At 34.6% G+C, this 20,840-nt stretch overlaps 1 protein-coding gene across 11 annotated transcripts in view; it reads right to left on the bottom strand.

The window, feature by feature from the left end:
- Pcdh11x (protocadherin 11 X-linked) overlaps nt 1-20,840 on the bottom strand; it is a 596,387-nt gene that overhangs the window by 321,352 nt on the left and 254,195 nt on the right. The gene's annotated exons all lie outside the window — the stretch shown is intronic.

Here is a 20,840-nt window from a genome sequence, read left to right as displayed (position 1 = left end):
TCCTGGTAAGCCAGTTCATGGTGCTACACAAAATAATAGAAATGGGTTAGATCAATATGTAAGAGCTAGCCAATAAGAGGCTGGAACTAATGGGCCAGGCAGAGTTTAAAAGAATACAATTTCCGTGTAATTATAAAGCTAGCCTTCCGGGCGGCCGGGTGCCAGGAACTTAGCCCGCCGCTCCTATTACAACAGAGTGGCACCCAATGTTATGAACTAAATCCACTTAAAAACCTGATAGGGCTTTAAAAATAAAGGGAGAGAGAGTTTAACAGAGCTTTTGGCTGTTTGTGGGTAGCTTGCCACAAAGAAATTTTCCTGACTCAGCAGCAGGAAAAAACTGGCTGTTTTAAAATGTCGGCTTTCTGGGCTGTGTTGCCATTGCAAGCTCTGTCTGGGTCCTGCGGGAGACAGAGCTTTTGAATGGAGCATTTGGAGTAAAGTGCTACGGCTTGCTTGATGGCAATGTGGACTGCTGTGTGCCTGGAACTGTGTGTGACTCAGGGACACCAAATGGCTCTGAGGCAGGAGAGGCTCAGCTCAGCCATGCTGGACTGTGCTGGTCTCAGGCAGAACTACCATAATTACCATAATAACAGTGCAGTTAAGGTTTAGACTGGGCAGGACACAGGTGGTACCATATTACCTCTACATGGTGCAACTTAAGTTTTTAAGAAGTGCTTAACATTTTAAAATATGTTCCTGGATAGTAAAAAAATTACAGATTCACAATAGGACAGATTGAGACATAAAAGACCACTAAATGGATCACAATGTTGGATGAGTGTACGGAGACTTGAGAGAAAAAAAAAGTAGAGAGAAAATAAAGTTAATGCCCTTTAAAAAAAAGGTAAAGTCTTTAAAAAGACAAAATAAAATAAAGTAATAGAGTAAAAATAAGCCACATAAAAATAAAAAAATTCACAGAGAATCTGGATTCTTTATATTATTGTGTTTTCTTTAAATTTTTTTACCGTGAAGGAGCTAAATACAGAGACATTTCATGTGTGGTCTGCCAAACTACATGTATGTTCTAAAGGTATCATGATTTCAAAATTTGGGTCTAAGGATATGATGCTTTGGAGAGGGTCTTCTTTTGTTTTCACAGAGGATGAGACCCTATGGATTGCTTCTATCCCAATATGGTATGATAGACCACGCCCTCCTGAAAGGTCACCATAAACACCTTCAAAAACTTCCTACACTCAACTGCCGACTGAGATGATCCTGGTTACACCATAAAAGATCTAAATAACAGTGCCCCCATTCAGCAGAAAGCAGTTTGGAGAGAAAAAACCTGCCCCCATGTTCCCATATATTGTTTATAAATGTTCTTTTACATTTAAAGGGGGATATGATATAGATATGAATAATTTGCATTGGTATGTATTTTAAGGTCAATTTTGTTATATGTATTTCTGATCTTGATTAAGGTATTGTGATTGTGTAGTTCATTTTAAAGATGTAATGTATAATTAGGAAATATAGGTTGTTGATGGATAATCATAAGTAATAGTCAAGCTTGTAGTCATGTTAGTTAGATTTTCTAGATATATAGAGATATATTTCAATTAGATAGGCATTCTTCATATCTTTCAAAGACTACAGAACATGGCATTTAATGTTTTAATAACTTAGGGCTTTTCATGACAATGAGACATGTCTGCTCCTGGCAGTACCAATCTACTTCAAGAGGAAGATGGGCATTGAAGAGGCTCCTTATGGAGTTGGTTAGCCATTTGGGCAAGAAACTGTTCTTGCCTGGACTGTTGCATAAACTGGACACAGAGAATCCGCAGAGAGAGGACTGCTAAACTTGCCTAAAGGTGAGATGTTCTTTCGGGGTTCCTGATTCATGAAAGAGTCTGTGAGACATTCTGTAGGACACAACAGAAAGTGAATAAACTGTCTTTGGAATTTCCTGCTTCATGGAAATGTCTGCTGGAAACTATGGGCCTGAAGGCTGAAGATGGATGCCCCAACGTTACAGAGGAACTTTGGGTGACTGTCCAGGCAGCGAGATGTCTCTGTCATTTCTAGAGTTTTGGATTTCTTGTTTGCTTAGGTAATATTATATCCTTCTGGAGTTTTTGATGGAGTTGAAGAATAGATAGACAGTTATAGTTTTCCTTAGTTATGATAAAAGATAAAGTAGATATAAATATTGTAATTGTAATTCTTGTTTGATAACTTTTATTATATGTAATCTTACTATGTTAAAGTGAAAACCTTTCTTTTTTGTTTAAACAGAAAAAGGGGAAATGATGGGGTAAAATAAAGAAACTGCTTGGCCTTTGATAGGACAGAAAATTAGGTAGGCGGAGAAAACAAAACAGAATGCTGGGACAAAGAAGCTGAGTCCGTGAGTCGCCATGATTCTTGCACTCCAGACAGATGCATGTTAAGATCTTTCCTGGTAAGCCAGCTCATGGTGCTACACAGAATAATAGAAATGGGTTAGATCAATATGTAAGAGCTAGCCAATAAGAGGCTGGAACTAATGGTCCAGGCAGTGTTTAAAAGAATACAATTTCTGTGTAATTATGGTATAAAGCTAGCCGTGTGGGTGGCCAGGTGCCAGAAACTTAGCCCCCTGCTCCTATTCCAACAAATGAAATGAAGAACATTGTAAAAGAAGTAGAAATTATACAAACCAGTGTCTGGTGGATGTGTATATGCAAAAGTAGTGTAGTCAAAAAATGTTTTTACAGGTCTTATATCATGGTCCCATGATTTTCTCATGCTGGATAGAACATTAAAAACATGAATGATGATGCTAATACTTGTCAGGGATTCATGTGTCACATATATCAAGTTATACTGACAGTTCAACTTATTATTTTTCATTTTACCAGGTCATAGTCACCATATATATAAATGTGAAAAATAAAACAGATTTGTATCATGACATTTTAATGCAATTCAGTAAGCATTATCTTTTTATCAATTAAATGCCAATTCATGTTTATTATGAAGTTATACTGTTGTTACCACAAAAGACACATAACAGGTTATTATTAAGAGACCAAACAGTTATAACCATGTTTCAACTCATGGAAACACAGAAACCATGAGAAATATAAATCAAAATGTAACACCACATTAAAGCAATTTTTCTCATGAAAAAATGAAATTAAGTAAATGACATGAGGCTATGGGAAAAATAAGTATTATGAAGCTATTATAAAGTATATAAAACTATCCAAAAACCCTGTTTATTAATGGTCATTGCATTGAAAGTCCTGTTTATTAACACAGTGTCATAAACTGTATCCAGAAAAAATAAAATTGAGATTAGCCACTTGATAAAATTAGTTATACAAAAAGTTATGGATATTTCGATATTAAGTATTAGGGGGAATTTAGAATATATGTAATAATGACTTGGAATATGTTTCATTGTCTCTCCATCAGTTAACAGATTTTATCAACAATAAATATTTGTTCATCATGTGAAGAAGTAATACTAAACTTTAAAGGATTATATATTTGCCTATATGAATTGCTCCCATCGACAAAAGAGCCTAGAATATTTTTAAAGATGTTAAATAATACTAACAGTTATGACTGATGAATGGTATGTATTCTATCTATATATGGCATCAAGGAATTCATTTAATAAAAAGAATATAGTGAAAATATATGATATTCAAAGTGTAATTAGTTTTTATAGCATAGGCACTTTGATGAACATTATAATCTATCATTTGTAATTGAAACAGTAGAATCAATGCTGAACATCATTCATTCTTGTAAACTGAATCACCATGATTTGTAAATTTGGTCAAACTTAAAGGTTGAATAGCCTGACTCACCATAACAAAGATTTGGATGTATAAGCAATAACAAAGTTTTATATATGTATTTTGACCTTGATGCTGAGACCACAATTCTACTGAACAAGAAGAAAATCACTCATTATTACTACCAAACAATGAATCACAGGACAAAATGAATTTTTCTATAGACTTGACATTTCTTAATAAATCAAACTACAAGTACAAGGTAAAACAGTGTTTTTATTTGAAACTTAAACTGCAGTAAAGGCATTTTGACAAGTAAAATACTTCAAATCACAAGTCTTGTCAAATTCATTTAGACTACAGTGTTGTCAAAAATTTAAAACACAAAGAAAAATCTCCATTGCCACACAAATTTCAAGTGAGTTATGACAAATATTCAATTAAGGACATTTACATAACCTGTGATTGCAAAAATTTAAAATCAATGAAATGATAAGTTAAGTGGGAGAATCAAGGAAATAACCTAATTCTTTTATTCACATGCTATCTAAAGTACTAAAATAGTTAATATATATTGACATTGAAGCTTGACTCTAGTTATTTATGCAGGAAAACACTTTGGAGTATGAAACATGTTCATTCACTGCCTGGTTCACAATGAAATTTTACTATATTGACATTGTTTGTATGCCACCAGTACAAGTTTTGGTGGAGATTTGTTTTCTCTTTTATCATATAAATATGTTCACTCCATTAAAGGAAAATATCACAGAATCATCAACTATGGACAGGAGAAGAAATTCTGTAACTCTAGGCAAGTATGGAAGTTAAGAAAGGATGATAGCGTTTAGCTGCAGAGGAAGGTGAAAAGCTTTTTGTTTGTTATGATTTTCAGAGAAGGCAATATATTCCAATTTAGAAGAGAAAACATTGTTTTCAAGGTAATTTAAATGCCAGGGATGTACCAGAATTGTTGGACAGATGTATTCAAAAAGGAACTAAGTATGTACTTAAGTTGTACCTGCAAAATAGGCCAGAAACTTTAATATATGAAGTAAAATTGTAACATTTTCATCTGCCTAAACAATCAGTTGTGGTTAAAGATTCTCTCTATATCTATGCCCAAGAGTCACATTTAATTAAAAAAATACCTTTGAGTTTTGTATGTATATTTAAAAGATCTAATTTTAAAAAATCTGCCAATTTTTAGTAGATAAATTCATGTCTGGGCAGCGAACTCTTAAATACAAAATGCTAAATTAAAATATCCATTGAATTAAGTAAAGATGACATATTAAGGGTTTAAATACTTAAAGCAAAATGTGTAAGTATATCTTGTCTAGTTAACTTTGGTAATTATTATATATCATACTCTATTGTTTAAGAATCAGAAAAAAAATTATTGAAAACATTTTGTGCCAACATACTAATGAGGAAGTCAAGTAAGACTCACATACTTGGCAAGTGTTCTGTTGCTACTTTTTTCCCTCTCAGTAAAGGCTCTCAGCTACAAGAATGATGAAAGCATGTCACAGAACAGCTTTAAAAAAAACTTTTTGAATTTTGATGTAATGCAAATAAGACAAACAGCAATTATTGAAAACTATAGTACTTAAATACATTAGATTCTTTAAGAAAACTTAATATGGTTGATTCTTGACACCTGAAAAATGAAATACCAATCTGCCTTTCTTGTTCTTTATATGTACCATGTACTGTATCTGTCCTTTTATGGAATTAAGTGTCAAACTGTCAAGAAAAGAGTAATGATTAAAATAATCAGAGTCTTCATTGATTTAAGCCTCATTTTAATCCAGTTCACAAGAAGACAGCATTCAGTTTCAGTGATCTTAAAACATTTTAAAAAGTGTTTTTGGCATTATTAATAATAAAGATGAAATTTCAAAGAGAAAGATAGGAGGACATTGAATATTATTAGTACTCCTGGATTAGAGATCACTAGTTTCTACTTTAAACATTGAAAAAAATCTGATATTGTGCAAAACTGAGTAGGTAAGTTTTCTTAATCATGAATCATTGGTTCAGCAATGCCTCTTTACCTAAAGAAACAGAAAAACATGAAAAAAATGTTGTAGAACTATAATGTCTCATTTTAAAATCTAAAATTTCAAGACAGAAAAATTTGTTTAGAGTTTTCTTATTGCTGTTTAAATGAGATGCACTACCTCATCATTCTCAGGCTTCTACTTGGTCTTAGGTTGGTAGCATTTTGGTGAGGATTAGAAAAGCGGTCTTGCTGGATGCATGACAATGGGGGCATGATTTGAGGTCTCAAAATCACTGCCCCTTTTTAAAGATGGCTCACAACCATCTCTAATTCCAGACCAGGTCATCCAAAGCCCCCTTCTGACTTTTATAATACACTTAGGCACACACACACACACACACACACACACACACACACACACACACACCAAAAATTTGAATATGCATTTCTTAAAAGTAAAATGAAAAATCTTCTTTGGAATATAGAGATTCAAAAGAAATTTATTAAAAGTTAATGAGTAATTATGATGAATTCTGAATGTTCTGCACAAAACAAACAGCTGTTTTGAACTTGTCTTCAAGAGTAATAAAGTTATCTGGTAGAAAAAAGACAATCTAGGATGACTTAATTAGAACTTATCTAAGTGTGGGCATGCACATGTGTGTGTTTGTGTATATGTTTGTGTGCATGCAATGTGTGTGTGTGTATGTGTGTGTGTGAGTGTCTATGCTATTAGAGAAGGAGGAATTTTACAAAAAGGTCATGAATTGACACTGAGGAAGCTCAGAAGTTTAACAAAATCTACGATTTTCAGATAGTTTAATACCAGATTGTAAAATTTGAAACTAATCTTCACTTAAGAGTTTTAATGGCTGTATTCCTCTTCAAAAGCCTCTGCTCTTATGCTAGGATGATTCTCCAAAATTATAGATCAGAGTTTCAAGAACAGATTCTATGAACAGTCTCCTTAAGTCTCAGCTAAACTGAGCGAGAAGATTACATGTTATTACGATGTAGCACAGCAGGATTTTCCCCCAGCAAACATAATGATGTGAAAAAATATAAAGTTATAACTCCTTTCAAAGAAGTCATTCATACAATCATAGAAGAAAAATGCATTCACAAAGATTATCTAAAGATGCTGAAAGGTTCACATTGTAAAGCCTCTTTCTTAATGTTTCTCTAAGGGACTCTGATCCCCAAAAACCTCCAGAACTACCCAGTGACCATGCTTCTCAATGAGGACACATGGAGAAGTAAGAAAACGGGTTCTTTTTGAAATATCACAATAAACAATATTCTTATGGCAAGGTACAAAAGGCACTACTCAACCATGAATATTTGATAAGGAATATTAAAGTCATATAACATCTATGGTTTTACTCTTTCAATACTTACATACTAGGTATAAAGAAGTCTCATTAGATTTCTTATAAGGACAACTCTCATGAGAACTTGCTGTTCTGAAAGTTATTTGATTTATTCAAAGATGTTTTTAGGATTGAAATTTTAACTTCCTTATTGTTTGGGAAATTTATGTCATATGCATTTAACATTTGTCCATGAACTTTACTCGCATGCCCTTCCCTCAAAATTCCTCCTCATTTCCCAAACCACATTTCCCTCCCAACTTTGTTTTATTTTTAATAAAATCCACTTTGTCTACTTAGTTTAGTCTGTAGGTTGATGTATGTAGGACTATCTACTAGAACATGAGGAATGACTCAGGGGCTACATCCCTGAAGAGAACTGACTTAGATTAAATTATTGACAATGTAGGCTGTACAACATAAAAATCTTCATTGTTACTACAATAATTTTGTAAGTACATGCAGATAGCTAAATATATTATTATACAAATTATAAAATAAATATCCTACTTCTCTATCTTAAAAATATTTCATAATATTGTTTTTCAAGACTATGGAAGCTCCAGTGCAAGAAAAACCATCTGTGTTCTTATCTGGCTGTGAACTTTATGAACGATAACAATTACCCCAGCAAGATTCATCAACTTGTGAAATTGTGTTATAAATATTATTGTGGTACCTAATCACTCTTTGATAAGGTTTGAGGATGGCTCCATTGAAGATAAATGGTGCTTGGTACTATAAGGCAATCAAATACACGTGGTTAAACAGAACTTATGTCGTAGAGAGAAAATTACAATAGTTGTTTAGTTAAAGCAATATAATACTAAACTGCCCATTTAAATATTTATATTTATACTCATAGAAAAATTCTACAACTAGCTTCATCAAGAGAAGTATCCTCTTTTGGTGAGCTATAGTGGATACAGAAACTCATGGTTGTTCATGATGCAGAGAATAAGTGACAGTTGAGTACTCAGTCATAAAGAGTATGTTTATACTATTGTCTCTAAAGCTTAGGAAACAATACAAAAAGGGGACAGAAATAAAGTAAGAACTAAAAGGTAAGGCGAGGGGCTACAACTATTTCGAGAAAGACAGGGCCATTAGGACTGTGATCTGATAGCAGTTATGGCTGTCTACACTGGATGGACATAAATCTGATCTTAATCTCTCAAGCAAAAATAGAAGAGGGACTTATGGACAACACCTTACTCTGATGAACTAATGAAGTCATTGCCTTCTGATTCTTATGGCTAGTTCAAAACCCCTGGTTATATAGACTGCTGGAGCCTTTACAGATGAAGGATGGTGCCTTGACAGATGGAGGAGAGAAATATAGTATGGTGAGAATAATGTTAACCAGAATTCATTATGTTAGTGTATACATTTTGAAAATAAAAAAAATTAATGAGATTTAAATACACATTTTGATTGCTAAACAAAAATTATTATAATCTACTTTTTCTATCATTAAACTGGTAATAAACTAAATTAAGATGATTTGTACTGATATTATGTAAAGATTTTAGTAAATATAATTTATTTTTATAAAAATTTAAAAAATCCATTGGGATGATAATAAAGACTTTTATGCCACTGACAGTTCTAGTATTCAAGAGATTTTCTTAGAGTATCCAACAAGTGAAGTGTCAAGGAAGCATTTTGACATGAATGAAACTAGTATCTGCTTTATTAGCTAACATTTTAGACAGAGGAACTAAATTAAATGAATAATTATGAAAAGGTTCACAAATATAATTAGTAGAAAGAATAAATTGATTGCTTATATGTGAATGAAATTGATTCAAATCATATGTAATTGTGCAAGGTAGTTATAGAAAGGGCAAATAATTCAATATCAGTAACTATGAAATAGATTTCATATTAGCTTAATTATAGCAAAATTATCTTGATGCAAGGAGAAAGAATAACAAGGAAATATGGAATTAATTTTTATAAGGGTATAAAAAGTAGTACTGGCAATTTTTGCATTAGTCTTTTAAACTGAAAAAATTGAATAGTAAATTATCTTTGTAGTATATTTTCCATGACTGAAAATCTAGACTGAGGAACAAGCTGGAGACATCTCCTTGGACACCTGGGAACCCCTCTAGAGTCCAGTCTTTTGCCAACCCTAAAATGGCTCCCTTAATTAAGATATATAATTCCCTGCTCCCATATCCACCCTTCCTCCATCCCAACCATTCCATTCCCCCAAGCTCTCCCCATCCTCCCCTTCTCACTTTTCTCTCCCCATCTCCCCTTACCACCACCACCACCCCCCAGCTCTCAATTTTTGCCTGGCAATCTTGTCTATTTCCAGTATCTAGGAAGATAACTACATGTTTTTCTTTGGGTTCACCTTCCTATTTAGCATCTCTAGGATCATGAATTATAGGCTCAGTGTCCTTTATTTATGGCTAGAATCCACTTATGAGTGAGTACATACCATATTCATCTTTTGGGGTCTGGGTTACCTCACTCAGGATAGTGTTTTCTATTTCCATCCATTTGCATGCAAAATTCAAGATGTCATTGTTTTTTTTGTTTTTGTTTTTGTTTTTGTTTTTTTAACCACTGAGCAGTACTATAATATGTATATATTATACACTTTCTTTATCCATTCTTCCATTGAGGGGCATCTAGGTTGTTTCCAGGTTCTGGCTATTACAAATAATGCTTCTATGAACATAGCAGCTGAGGAGAGTGCTTCCTGAACTGGCCCTATCCCATAGCCACACTGATGAATATCTTGCTTATTACCATAGAACCTTCATCTGGCGATGGATGGAGATAGAGACAGAGACTCACACTGGAGCACTGGACTGAGCTCCCAAGGTCCAAATTAGGAGCAGAAGGAGAGAGAACATGAGCAAGTAAGTCAGGACCGCAAGGGGTATGCCTGCCCACTGTGACCGTGGGGCTGATCTAATGGGAACTCACCAAGGCCAGCTGGACTGGTACTGATGGAGCATGTGTTCAAACCGGACTCTCTGAATGTGGTTGACAAGGAGGGCTGACTGAGAAGCCAAGGACAATGGCACTGGGTTTTTTATTCTACTGCATGTACTGGCTTTGTGTGAACCTAGTCTGTTTGGATGCTCACCTTCCTAGACCTGGATGTGGGCGGGGGGGGGGGGGGGGGTAATGGACTTCCCACAGGGCAGGGAACCCTGACTGCTCTTTGGACTGGAGAGGGAGGGGGAGGGGTAATGAGGGGAGGGGGAGGGAAATGGGAGGAGGTGAAAATTTGTAATAATAATAATAATAATAAAGAAAATCTAGATTGAATCCCTTTCATAGAATTTGTAGCAGTACTTAATAAGCAGTTCCTACATTCTAGTTAAAATAAATTGAGTTTTAGTATTTCTCAGAAAGCAAGCATTTCTAAATTGCCAGAACATGGTCAGCCTTCTGTATTATCACTTTATGTCAAATGCACTTGGAAAAATTCAAATTAGTTTATGAGACTTGTTCGAATTTTTATTTAAACACATTACATTTAAACAAAAATATGCACCATCATGCACTATAGATGAGAAAGATGGATTTGTTGAATCTTATTGTCATTCATGGAGAATTCAATTTTCAAGCAGGATTGTCTGGTCCAAGGATTAGAGAAATTAAAAATAAAATGATAGCAAGGGATTCCTTCTATTATGTCTTAAACTGCTTTACTCACTCTACGTTTGACAAGATTATATAATGGGATGAAAAAACGTATCTAGGGGACATAAAATAAATGTTCATTTCGTTCATGACAGTGTGATTCTCAGTTTTAAAATATTAAATCAATTTGATTTTTTTGTAATTTAGTTTTTAAAACCATTTAAGAATACAGATAAATCATAACACCTTATAAACCTTTTCTTTGGAGTCATGCAACACTGAAATCAAATGCCATTTGTACTTCATAATTTGGTCTGTCATATACTAGTTAATTGATTTAAATCTCAGTATAATCACCTGTAAAAATAGAAAAAAATCTTTTACATAAGACTGATATATAAACAAACACATACTAAAACCATATCTGGCATGCATTTTTAATATCATAAATGAGCATTTGTTTCATGTTTAGATGCAGATCTAAACAGAGAATTCTCAACCAAGGAATCTCAAATGGTTGAGAAACACTCAAAATTTTAACATCTTTAGCTATCAGAGAAATGCAAATCAAAGCAACTCTGAGATTCCATCTTTCACTTGTCAGAATGCCTAAGATCAAAATGCAAGTGACAGCTTATGATGGAGAGGATATAAAGTAAGGGAACACTATTCCACTTCTGGTGGATGTGCAAACTTGGACAGTCACTTTAGAAATAACTCAATAGGAGTTCCTCAGTAGATTGGAAATTCATCTACCTCATGACCTAGGATATTATTCTTGAGAATATGACCAAAGAATCCTTTCCTGTACCACAAGGACATTTGTTCAACTATGCTCATAGCAGCTTCACTTATAAAAGCTGAAACCTGGAAACAACTTTGATTTCTCTCACATGAAGAATGGACACAGAGAATGTGGTATATTTATACATGGAGTATTAATCAGCTGTTAAAATTAATGACAATATGAAATTAGCTGGCAAATGTTTGGAACAAGAAAATATCATTCTGAGTGAGGTAACCCAGACCCAGAAAGAAAAGCGTGTATGTATTTACTTATAATTTGATATTAGCTGCAAATTAAAGGATAACCATGTTAATATCCACAGACCCAGAAAAGCTAATTTACAAGGAGGGCTTAAGGGGTGATGCATGAATCTCACTGTGAAGAGGAAATAGTATATATGTTGCCAGTGAATAGGAAGATGGGACTGCATGGAGGGTTGGATCTGTTTGGGAGCAGAAATGATAAGGCAAGAGGAGGATGGTGGGAGAGAATACTATGAGAGACAATTGGAATCTTAGTGGGGGTACACTGCTGGGAGGAGCTAGAAACCTAGTACAATGGAAACTCCCAGGAATCTATCTGGGGGACCCTAGCTAGCTAAGAAACCTACCAAAGGGGATACAGAGTCTAATCTTGCTATATCCTGCAAACAGACATATATTTGATTTTTTCTTTTGCTTTTTCTGTGTAGATTTCTTCTCAGTTGCTGAACATAAATTTAGGCACTATAGTTGGAAAGGATAAAAGTTCTATCAGAAGTTTGTATTTCCAGATTTTATGGCATTTATGTAACCAGGTTTTAGTAAGTTCTCATTTATATGTTTTAAATAGCATTGACAGTTCAAACTCCTTTTCTTATATTCTTATTTTACTAATTATAACTATTTATACTGATGATTTTAATGTCTGTGATGATAGAGAACAGGTACAATTATCTGTATATAATTAGGATTAGATAGGTTTGGAACAATCAAATAATCACTGAACCCCCATCACTGACTAGAAGTCATTCAGTTATAGTATTTAATAAAGTCATGTAAATGTTATGAATCATATTTTTCAGATGTTTCTGCATTATTTTCATGCTAGGATGAAAACTTGAACCTTTAGTCCATTTCCAGCATCTATTTTTAAAAACCAATCACAGACACAAAGATGTTTATTATAACATTATTCTCAGAGTAGAATATACAGATTACCAAGATGGTTTCTGTTACTGCTTAGTTTATGAAACCCTTTCCAGTAACTAATTTTAATTTGCTACCCCTCTTTTTAGGCAAACAGAATCTTTCACCTACCAAGGGGAAAAAACAGTATACATTCTATTATATGTGTTCATGTACATGTTAAACTATATGGTAAAATAGAATTTAAATATGTAACTATAATATATAATTTGAAGAAAAATAATCTGAATAACTATGACAATAGGGCTCATAATTACTATATGCTTATAACAGAAAGACAGAGGTAAAAAGTTAGAGCATATCAGGAGAACAGAATGAGAGTGTTATACCCATGAACCAATAAATTTAGACATCCTCTAAGACAAGAAACAGCTTGTTTCAGGAGTTCATACAAGAAAGAAAATGAACCTCTATTGATTTTTTGTTTTTAGCCTCATAAAATCAACATTCATACTACTGAATTCTAGAGTTTAATTTTTAAAATAAATGCATAATATTTATTAACAGCAATAGACACAAAGACTAATGAAAAACCATGCTGGCATGGGTGTCTATCTTTCTCCTTAAACCTTTCCCCCATCAGACGCCTTCTATTTATAATTGATACCACACAAGTTCTGAGAAGACATTCACTCCAAAGTTGTTATGGCAATAATCATGGCAAATTTTCTCAAAGGCAAACCTAGACGTATGCTCCATTAATTTACTAGTCATCTATCTTTCAATCTAATAAAGTTGACTATCAAGAATAAATATCATAATACTTTGCTGTACCCATTTCAACAAGCAATATAGAACAAATATCTTTGTAAATTCAGACCATTCTTATTGTAAAATATGCAACATTTTAAATTAAACACAATCACCATAAATTACAAGAGGAGATGTGAAATTAAGAGAGATTTACATAAATATAATCTACATGGGAAGTAGAAAAAGACAAGATCTCCTGAGTAAATTGGGAGCATTGGGGACCTTGGGGGAGGGATGAAAGGGAGAGGCAAGAGGCAGGGAGGGGAACAGAGAATGTAGAGCTCACTAAAATTCAATAAAAATAAAAGAGCTGTACATCGATTCATCAAAAGTTCACAACTTGCTGCAGTTGGGGTTCATTGTCCAGGAAGCCCGGCTCAGCCTGAGGGCTTGTGATGGCAGAGAGTAACTGGTCCAAATTACGAGAAGGAAAAGTGGAGACGCCGCCTGGAAAATATCAGCTCTTTGAAAGGAATGGATGCCCATTCCACACATGCCGCCAAACAGGCCCTTCTCTAGGCCAGAGGCAACTTGGATGATACCCTGAAGATTCTCCTCAGTAACCGCCACATGTGGCGGTTATAGGACGCAGACCCTGAAAACAACAGCCATCAAGCAAGTCCTTCCCAGGAAAGCATCGACCAACTGGTGTACATGGGTTTCCACACAGTGGTGATTGACGCTGCGCTAAGAATGTTTGAAGACAATGTCCAGGTGGCAGCTCAGACCCTTGCACATGATGGAGGAAGCCTTCCTCCAGACCCACAGTTCCCAGGAGAGGACTCCTCCTCCACATCATTTACATCCCTGTCTGACTCTGCAGGGACGTCTAATGCTTCAAAAAGGAGACAGAGGCTGTCAAAAAATCCTGGAGTACATTCCAGGGCATGAGGAAGACTACCTGTATTCAACTCTGGAGGATGAGGAAGTCATTATTGCTGAGTACTTGTTCTATGTAGAAAGTATGGGGTCTGTTGCAAAGAACAACTGAACAGAAATAAGTGTTAGATTTCTGTCTAAAAATTCTGTCATTGTGAATGGTCAAAAGCAGCTCTTCTTTGTATTCCTCTTGCTTTTCAATGATTTTGCTCCTAGTAGGCATTTTCCTCAGGTACAGGGACCCAGTATAGTGAAGAGAGTCTTTATTGGGAAGAAATAGTATAGAAAAGGGGATACCCCGGCTCTGTTGTTCCCCTTCTGCCTCCAGGTCTGCATCTCTAACCCTGTCATTGTCAGTTTTCCATCAGAACTGGAAAACAGGCTTTCTAATGGAGGTAGGGTAGTCTGCAGAGAGATAGGAAATCTGTCTCCTGTCTGCTTTTCAGCTAGGCCTCCTGTGCACTTTTCCTCCTATCCTGCTGCTGAAACTTTCCTCCTCCACCACTGCCCCTGCTGGGAAAATCTTTCCTCAGCCCTTGCTCACCCTGCCTCACCCCTTGACTCTTCATTTCAAGTCTGTGTAAACTTGAATGAGATACAAGCAACAATCCCATACCAAATGGTGGCAGATACCTTGCTCTTGAAATATCAGTGTTTTTGCTCTTAGATCTGTAAAATCTATACTTAAAATTCATGGTTGCAAATCAGAGTTTCTATAAATTCCTCACACAAAGTAAAAGTCTTTTATTAAATCGAAGTTTTAAATGCTGACCAAAACAATTTATTTTTAGTTTACCTTCCTAGACTGCTGTCATATAAAACTCACTGATTGATAGCTACAACTCTGAGATTAAGATGTGGTTTCTCAAGTCTCTTGTATTTTTCTATGGTCACAGGACTGTTACTAAAAGGGCTTGTCAGCCTTTGGTAGGTTCTTCCTAGGTATGGTTCAAATGGGTAGTCTTCTGTCACCCAGGGCATTGCAGCAGCCTGGTGTGGAGTGGGTCAAGTGCTACTGTGTCCCGGAGACCTTATAGTCTCAGTTCACCTGAAGCCTTGACAGAAGACTAGGCAAAATAAGTAGAATTGTTTCTTGTTTTATTTAATTAAATATATTTATTGTGTGGAAGGTGGGTGAAACATGTCATATCACAAGACTTGAGATTCAGAAGGCAACGCGTGGGGATTTGTTCACTTTCCACCATGTGGGTACCAGGGATTAAACTTAGGTTGTTAGGCTTGGTGGCAAGCCCCTCTCCTTAATGAGTAATCGTGTTGCCCCCTTACTATTCTTTGGACTAGAACAGAAAGACAAAGTAGAATCAATGTACATGAGAAAACAGAAGAGATGGATAACCCATTAAGGCTTTCTGAACATTACAACTATTCCCATAATTATTCTGAGTATGATTGTAATATTCTGGAAAATTATAGAGATCAATGCTTATGTTTTACTCTAGTTGATAAAGAAATAGAACATAGAACCATAGTAAGTTCCTAATATATTAGGAAACTATTGTAATAATCCTGGAGAGATACAGTGGTATCTAATATCAGAAAGGATATACTACAGTTAGTCAATAATGAATGGTTAAGCCACCAGTTGTTCTGAGAGGGTAGGATGTGCATTCTTGGGGGATATTTTACATCAACATTTCAGGGAGTCTCAGTAATTCAAAGCACATAAATTTGCAATGAATCCACAGGTTCTCATCCTCTGTGGAGACAAAAGCAGAACCTCTTTTCCAAAGTATCAAATCCTTAGATCTGTACTTTAAAGTGAAAATACCTTTCTTAGCAGCTCCCAGATCAAATGTCTTTCTCCAGTCCAGAACACAAAAGACAACACAATCAACACAATAATATATATCTCTACACATTCTATCTTTTGAGGCCCTCAATTCACCTTCCTGCCTCCTTTTTATTTCTTCCCTACTGGCCCGTCTGCCAGAGGGTGCCCTTCAGAGCATCTCTGGGGATGAAGACACACATAGTCCTTTTAATCTGACTTGACTTGTTCCCAATCTGGAACATTTAAACCCCCTCCTGCACAAAATCTTTGGCTGTCTTCCTTGTTACTTCCATGCCTTGTTGCTTTAAGAGTTTTAGTTACTTTTTGAGGCCTTTCAATTCACCCTCCTGCCTCTTTATATCTTTTAGAGGATGTCCCTCAGAGTTATCTCTGGGGATGAAAAATAAAAACACTTTACCTTCCCCAGTACGCTCCTCGGACTGAGCAACCCTGTTTACGAATCCCCACTTTCCAGATCTTGGTGGAACCTCCACTTGCTGCAGCCAGCGCAGCCTGGATAGCCGAGACTGGCGAAGGGTGCCAGGATTGAGACACGGAGGCTTCATTTCAGGTGGAAGAACAGCAACCTTTATTTTGCCCAGCAACCTTTTATACCTCTATTCCTTCTGTGGAGACCCACCAGCCAAAAAGATCACAAACATCCTTGTCAATTACAGACCACAAGGAAGTTCCCCTGCCAGTCAGGGGGAGTGAGGGCAGCTGGATCATAACAGAGAAATATCTGTTCATAATAAAATAGTTCTCACCAACTCTTGTTAAATCATAATGAAAGTCAATACTACAAAAATTACTTAATTAGATATAAAATATAGAAAGTTTGAAACAAAGGTCTTGTGAAAACAGGTCACAAAACATCATACACCTAGGATGAGTGTTAAACAATTTAAATGATCAATTTAAAGATTATAGATTATAAATTTCAGTATATATGTTTTCCAAATTTCCAGAATTCATTGAAGCTTTGCCAATTTCAAAATTTTGAAGTTATTTATAAAATTAGGACAGTAATTTAAAGAAAATGATAGAATGATACATTAAAATTGAAGTTTTAATTCTTGACACCTCTGAAACTATAAAATAATGTTGCTCTACTGTGGAAGTAAAAGTAAGGAAACAAAAACAATAAGCATAACTTGGACAATTGTAGCCAACTCAGTTTACTCAATATTATTCACTCTTCGACATTCAAAATAAACTACAAAACTCAGGAATGATTCTTTCACAATTGTTATAATAAAAATCATTGGAGATGTGTATATATTCAAAAACAAAAATGAGAATTCAGTGATTGTCATAGAATGCAGTCCTTATAGACAATTTTAATTGCAGCACTGAATTTCACATTTTCATTCTATTTAGTGTTCCTACTTTTCACAAAACAGATTTTAAAATGTTTCTGTTAAAAACTGTGCTTCTGAACTTGAGAATTGCTGTCGTTAAAATAAAGGATGAAGAAACGAAAAACAGGTCTTCAAGTCATACATTCATCCAAAGCTAATGACACTTCTCAAAAACAAATGAAGTCTCCATGAAGGGAAAGTTATGAATCAAAAGCAAGTGATATTAATAGTGGCTGATAACTAAACCAAAACAAATCACTGAGTGCTGTCAAAAAAATTAACAAAAATCAGCATCATAAATGCAATGATATGAATAATTACTAATTTACTGAACGATATGCATATAGCATATAAATGGCTAATACAGAAACTATATACAAAGATCTTTGTATGTAGGTCTACACACATTGGAGATGCATATATATTCATAAACAAAAATGAGAATTCAATGATTGTCATAGAATACAATCCTTATAGACAATTTTAAATCACATTTCAAAAGTGGTTCTTCTAAACTACTATAGATTTTGAGTGCTTTTTTAAGGTTTAGAAACTTAACTAAAAAATAAGTATTAATTTTTGTTGTGATCCAGCTTCCCTCACTCCCCCTGACTGACAGCGGAACTTCCTTGTTGTCTGTAATTGACAAGGATGTTTGTTCTTTCTGGTTGGTGTGTCTCCACAGAAGGAGTAGAAGTATAAAAGGTTGCTGGGAAAAATAAAGGTTGCTGTTCTTCCACCTGAAAAGAAGCCTCTATGTCTCAATCCCGGCACCCCCTGCCAGTCTTGGCATCCAGGCTGCGCTGGCTGCAGCAAATTTTTTTGTAAGTTCTAGTACTTTTAAATTTTATATGGGCAACAAGACAAAAGAAAAAATTATATTGCTAAATCAAGACAAACATATAAAGCCGGGCGGTGGTGGCGCACGCCTTTAATCCCAGCACTTGGGAGGCAGAGGCAGGCGGATCTCTGTGAGTTCGAGACCAGCCTGGTCTACAAGAGCTACTTCCAGGACAGGCTCCAAAACCACAGAGAAACCCTGTCTCGAAAAACCAAAAAAAAAAAAAAAAAAAAAAAAAAAAAAAAGACAAACATATAAATGGCCCCATCATTCAGCTGATATAACTTTTTACTACCTACTGAAAAACAGGCCTGTTCACTATGTCTGAGAAGACATTATTGACAATTTCATTTTTGATTCTGGTTTGATAGCTTTTTTGTGATAGAGTAATAATGGGTTACTCTGCTGAGGTCTTAATGTCTATCACGCAATAACTCATTTCTTTTACAAGAACACCCACAAAGAAAATTAAGCACCAGTTACAATGCGAAAATTATCTTTCGATTAAAAATCACTGATTTTCTTTTTAAAATTTGAAATACCTTCTATTTATAGTAACACTATTATCACTAATGTTAAAGGAAGTACAGGAACCTACTGTAAACATTGGTAGTAGATAGCTGTGAGACTATTAAAGATCATGGCAGAAGCTAAGGAACTCTTCAATGATATTCTAATATAATCAATCATACACAACATTTTTCTTTTCTTCTTTGGAAAATGAAGCAGTATTTTGAGAAAGAAATATGTATTATTTGTATCTGTGCTAAGATTTCTTTGTACAAAAGAATCATTTGAATATTTTAAATCATGGAATTAACTTATAAGCCATTTGAAGTGTAGTCAGCTGCATATTATTTTACATACAAAGATATAAAGGTTGAAACACTTGGATGTCTTTTATCATGGAATACTTATAGGCTTTTTGAATTGTAGAACTGCATATGATATTATGTACGAAATATGAAGGTTAATTTTGAAAATGGATATATATTCTGAATTTTGAGCTGAATCTCATTCTGGAAAGAATATCACCACAACATTGTACACTGAATAAATATATAAAATGACAGATGTTGGAGGAAAAGAATAATGTTAAACTTGTAAGATTAATGAAGATTTACTTTCCAAACTCAGCACATTTCCTGAAAATATCTACAAGCCTGTGATTTATCTAATCCATTAAGTCCTGTGGCATTTTCAGTGAGGAACTTAAAGTCCTAGTCAAATCCATTACAATGAACAATAAACATCAAATGAAAAGAATCTCTAAAGTTACTCATTTTTGTTAAGAGTCAATCTGAGGAGTCAATTACTTTGATGAATTCTAAATTTCTAGAAAGCTAAGTAATATGCAATAAAGAACCATATGTCATTTTGCTCATTTTGTTTCATTCTTCTAAGCTTCATATGTGCCTGATTTTTTCTGTGAAATGATGGGAAAAATGAATAGGCATTCTTGTTTAATTCTCTTATTTTCTCTCATTTTTCTTTTCTGATATTACTCTGACTTTTAATGGAGAATTTCTAATATTTTTTTTTAAATGACAGAACCAGTCAGGATCATTTAGAATTATAGAGTAGAAAGTTCATATACTGGAGATGCTGTCATATCACAAAGTTCAACATCTTCATTTAGGGAATGCATCCACAACTTGTGGAAATGGGTTCTTCTCCAGGTGAGAATATCTTCAATAGTCAGTCATAAACTAAATATTTCTTGGAATTTTAACTAAAATCATCAAGGATTTGAATTTTATAAGCCTTAGGCGAGGTAGTCACTCAAAATTATAGCTTACACTGTATTACTGTTTTGCAAAGCCAGACTTTTAATAATGAACTATATAGTAGATTGTAGCAATTTTTCAAAGAACTGGCAGATTACAATATGTACCTTTCTTCTCCTTGAATGATTAACTTACATTTTAGAAGTTTTTATGTTTTTTATGCTTTTATGCTGGAACTCAATTTCTTTGAAGTAGTCTGTGGTAGCAAACCATATTTAATAGCTACTAGAAAACTATCATACTTCAAAGCTTAAGTACATGGATCTATAAAGTTACAATTTTGCACACTTTGTAAAAACAAGAAACGATTATTCTCTGGACCATAACATTCAGTTTGCATATTTTAACTGACTACATTAAAGTAGACTCACATGTGCTTGAAGGATTGCTAAAGCTGCTCTTTTTAGACAATGAGCTAAACTTTGTTTTATAATAATTTGTAGAACAATTAATGAAAATTCAGGGACAGAAATTTGGGTTCAACCTGAAGATCAAAAAACCAAAACTCTTGCTTCAAGTTTGTTATTATCTCAGTTCTATGTCTCTAAATTTTCTTAACTCTTTTCTATTTGATTCTCAAAATGTTCTGTTTCTCACTTACATGCATGTGACTTACTAAGACCTAAATTTAACATGCTCATTCAACACACAGTTCTTTGTCTTCGATAAACTTCATTATCAGTTTCATGTACATGGAATAGTAATGCCACCATGATAATT

This window comes from Chionomys nivalis, chromosome X, assembly GCF_950005125.1.
Source record: "Chionomys nivalis chromosome X, mChiNiv1.1, whole genome shotgun sequence".
Classification (NCBI taxonomy): Eukaryota; Metazoa; Chordata; class Mammalia; order Rodentia; family Cricetidae; genus Chionomys; species Chionomys nivalis.
This window is presented reverse-complemented; position numbering and strand designations above follow the sequence as displayed.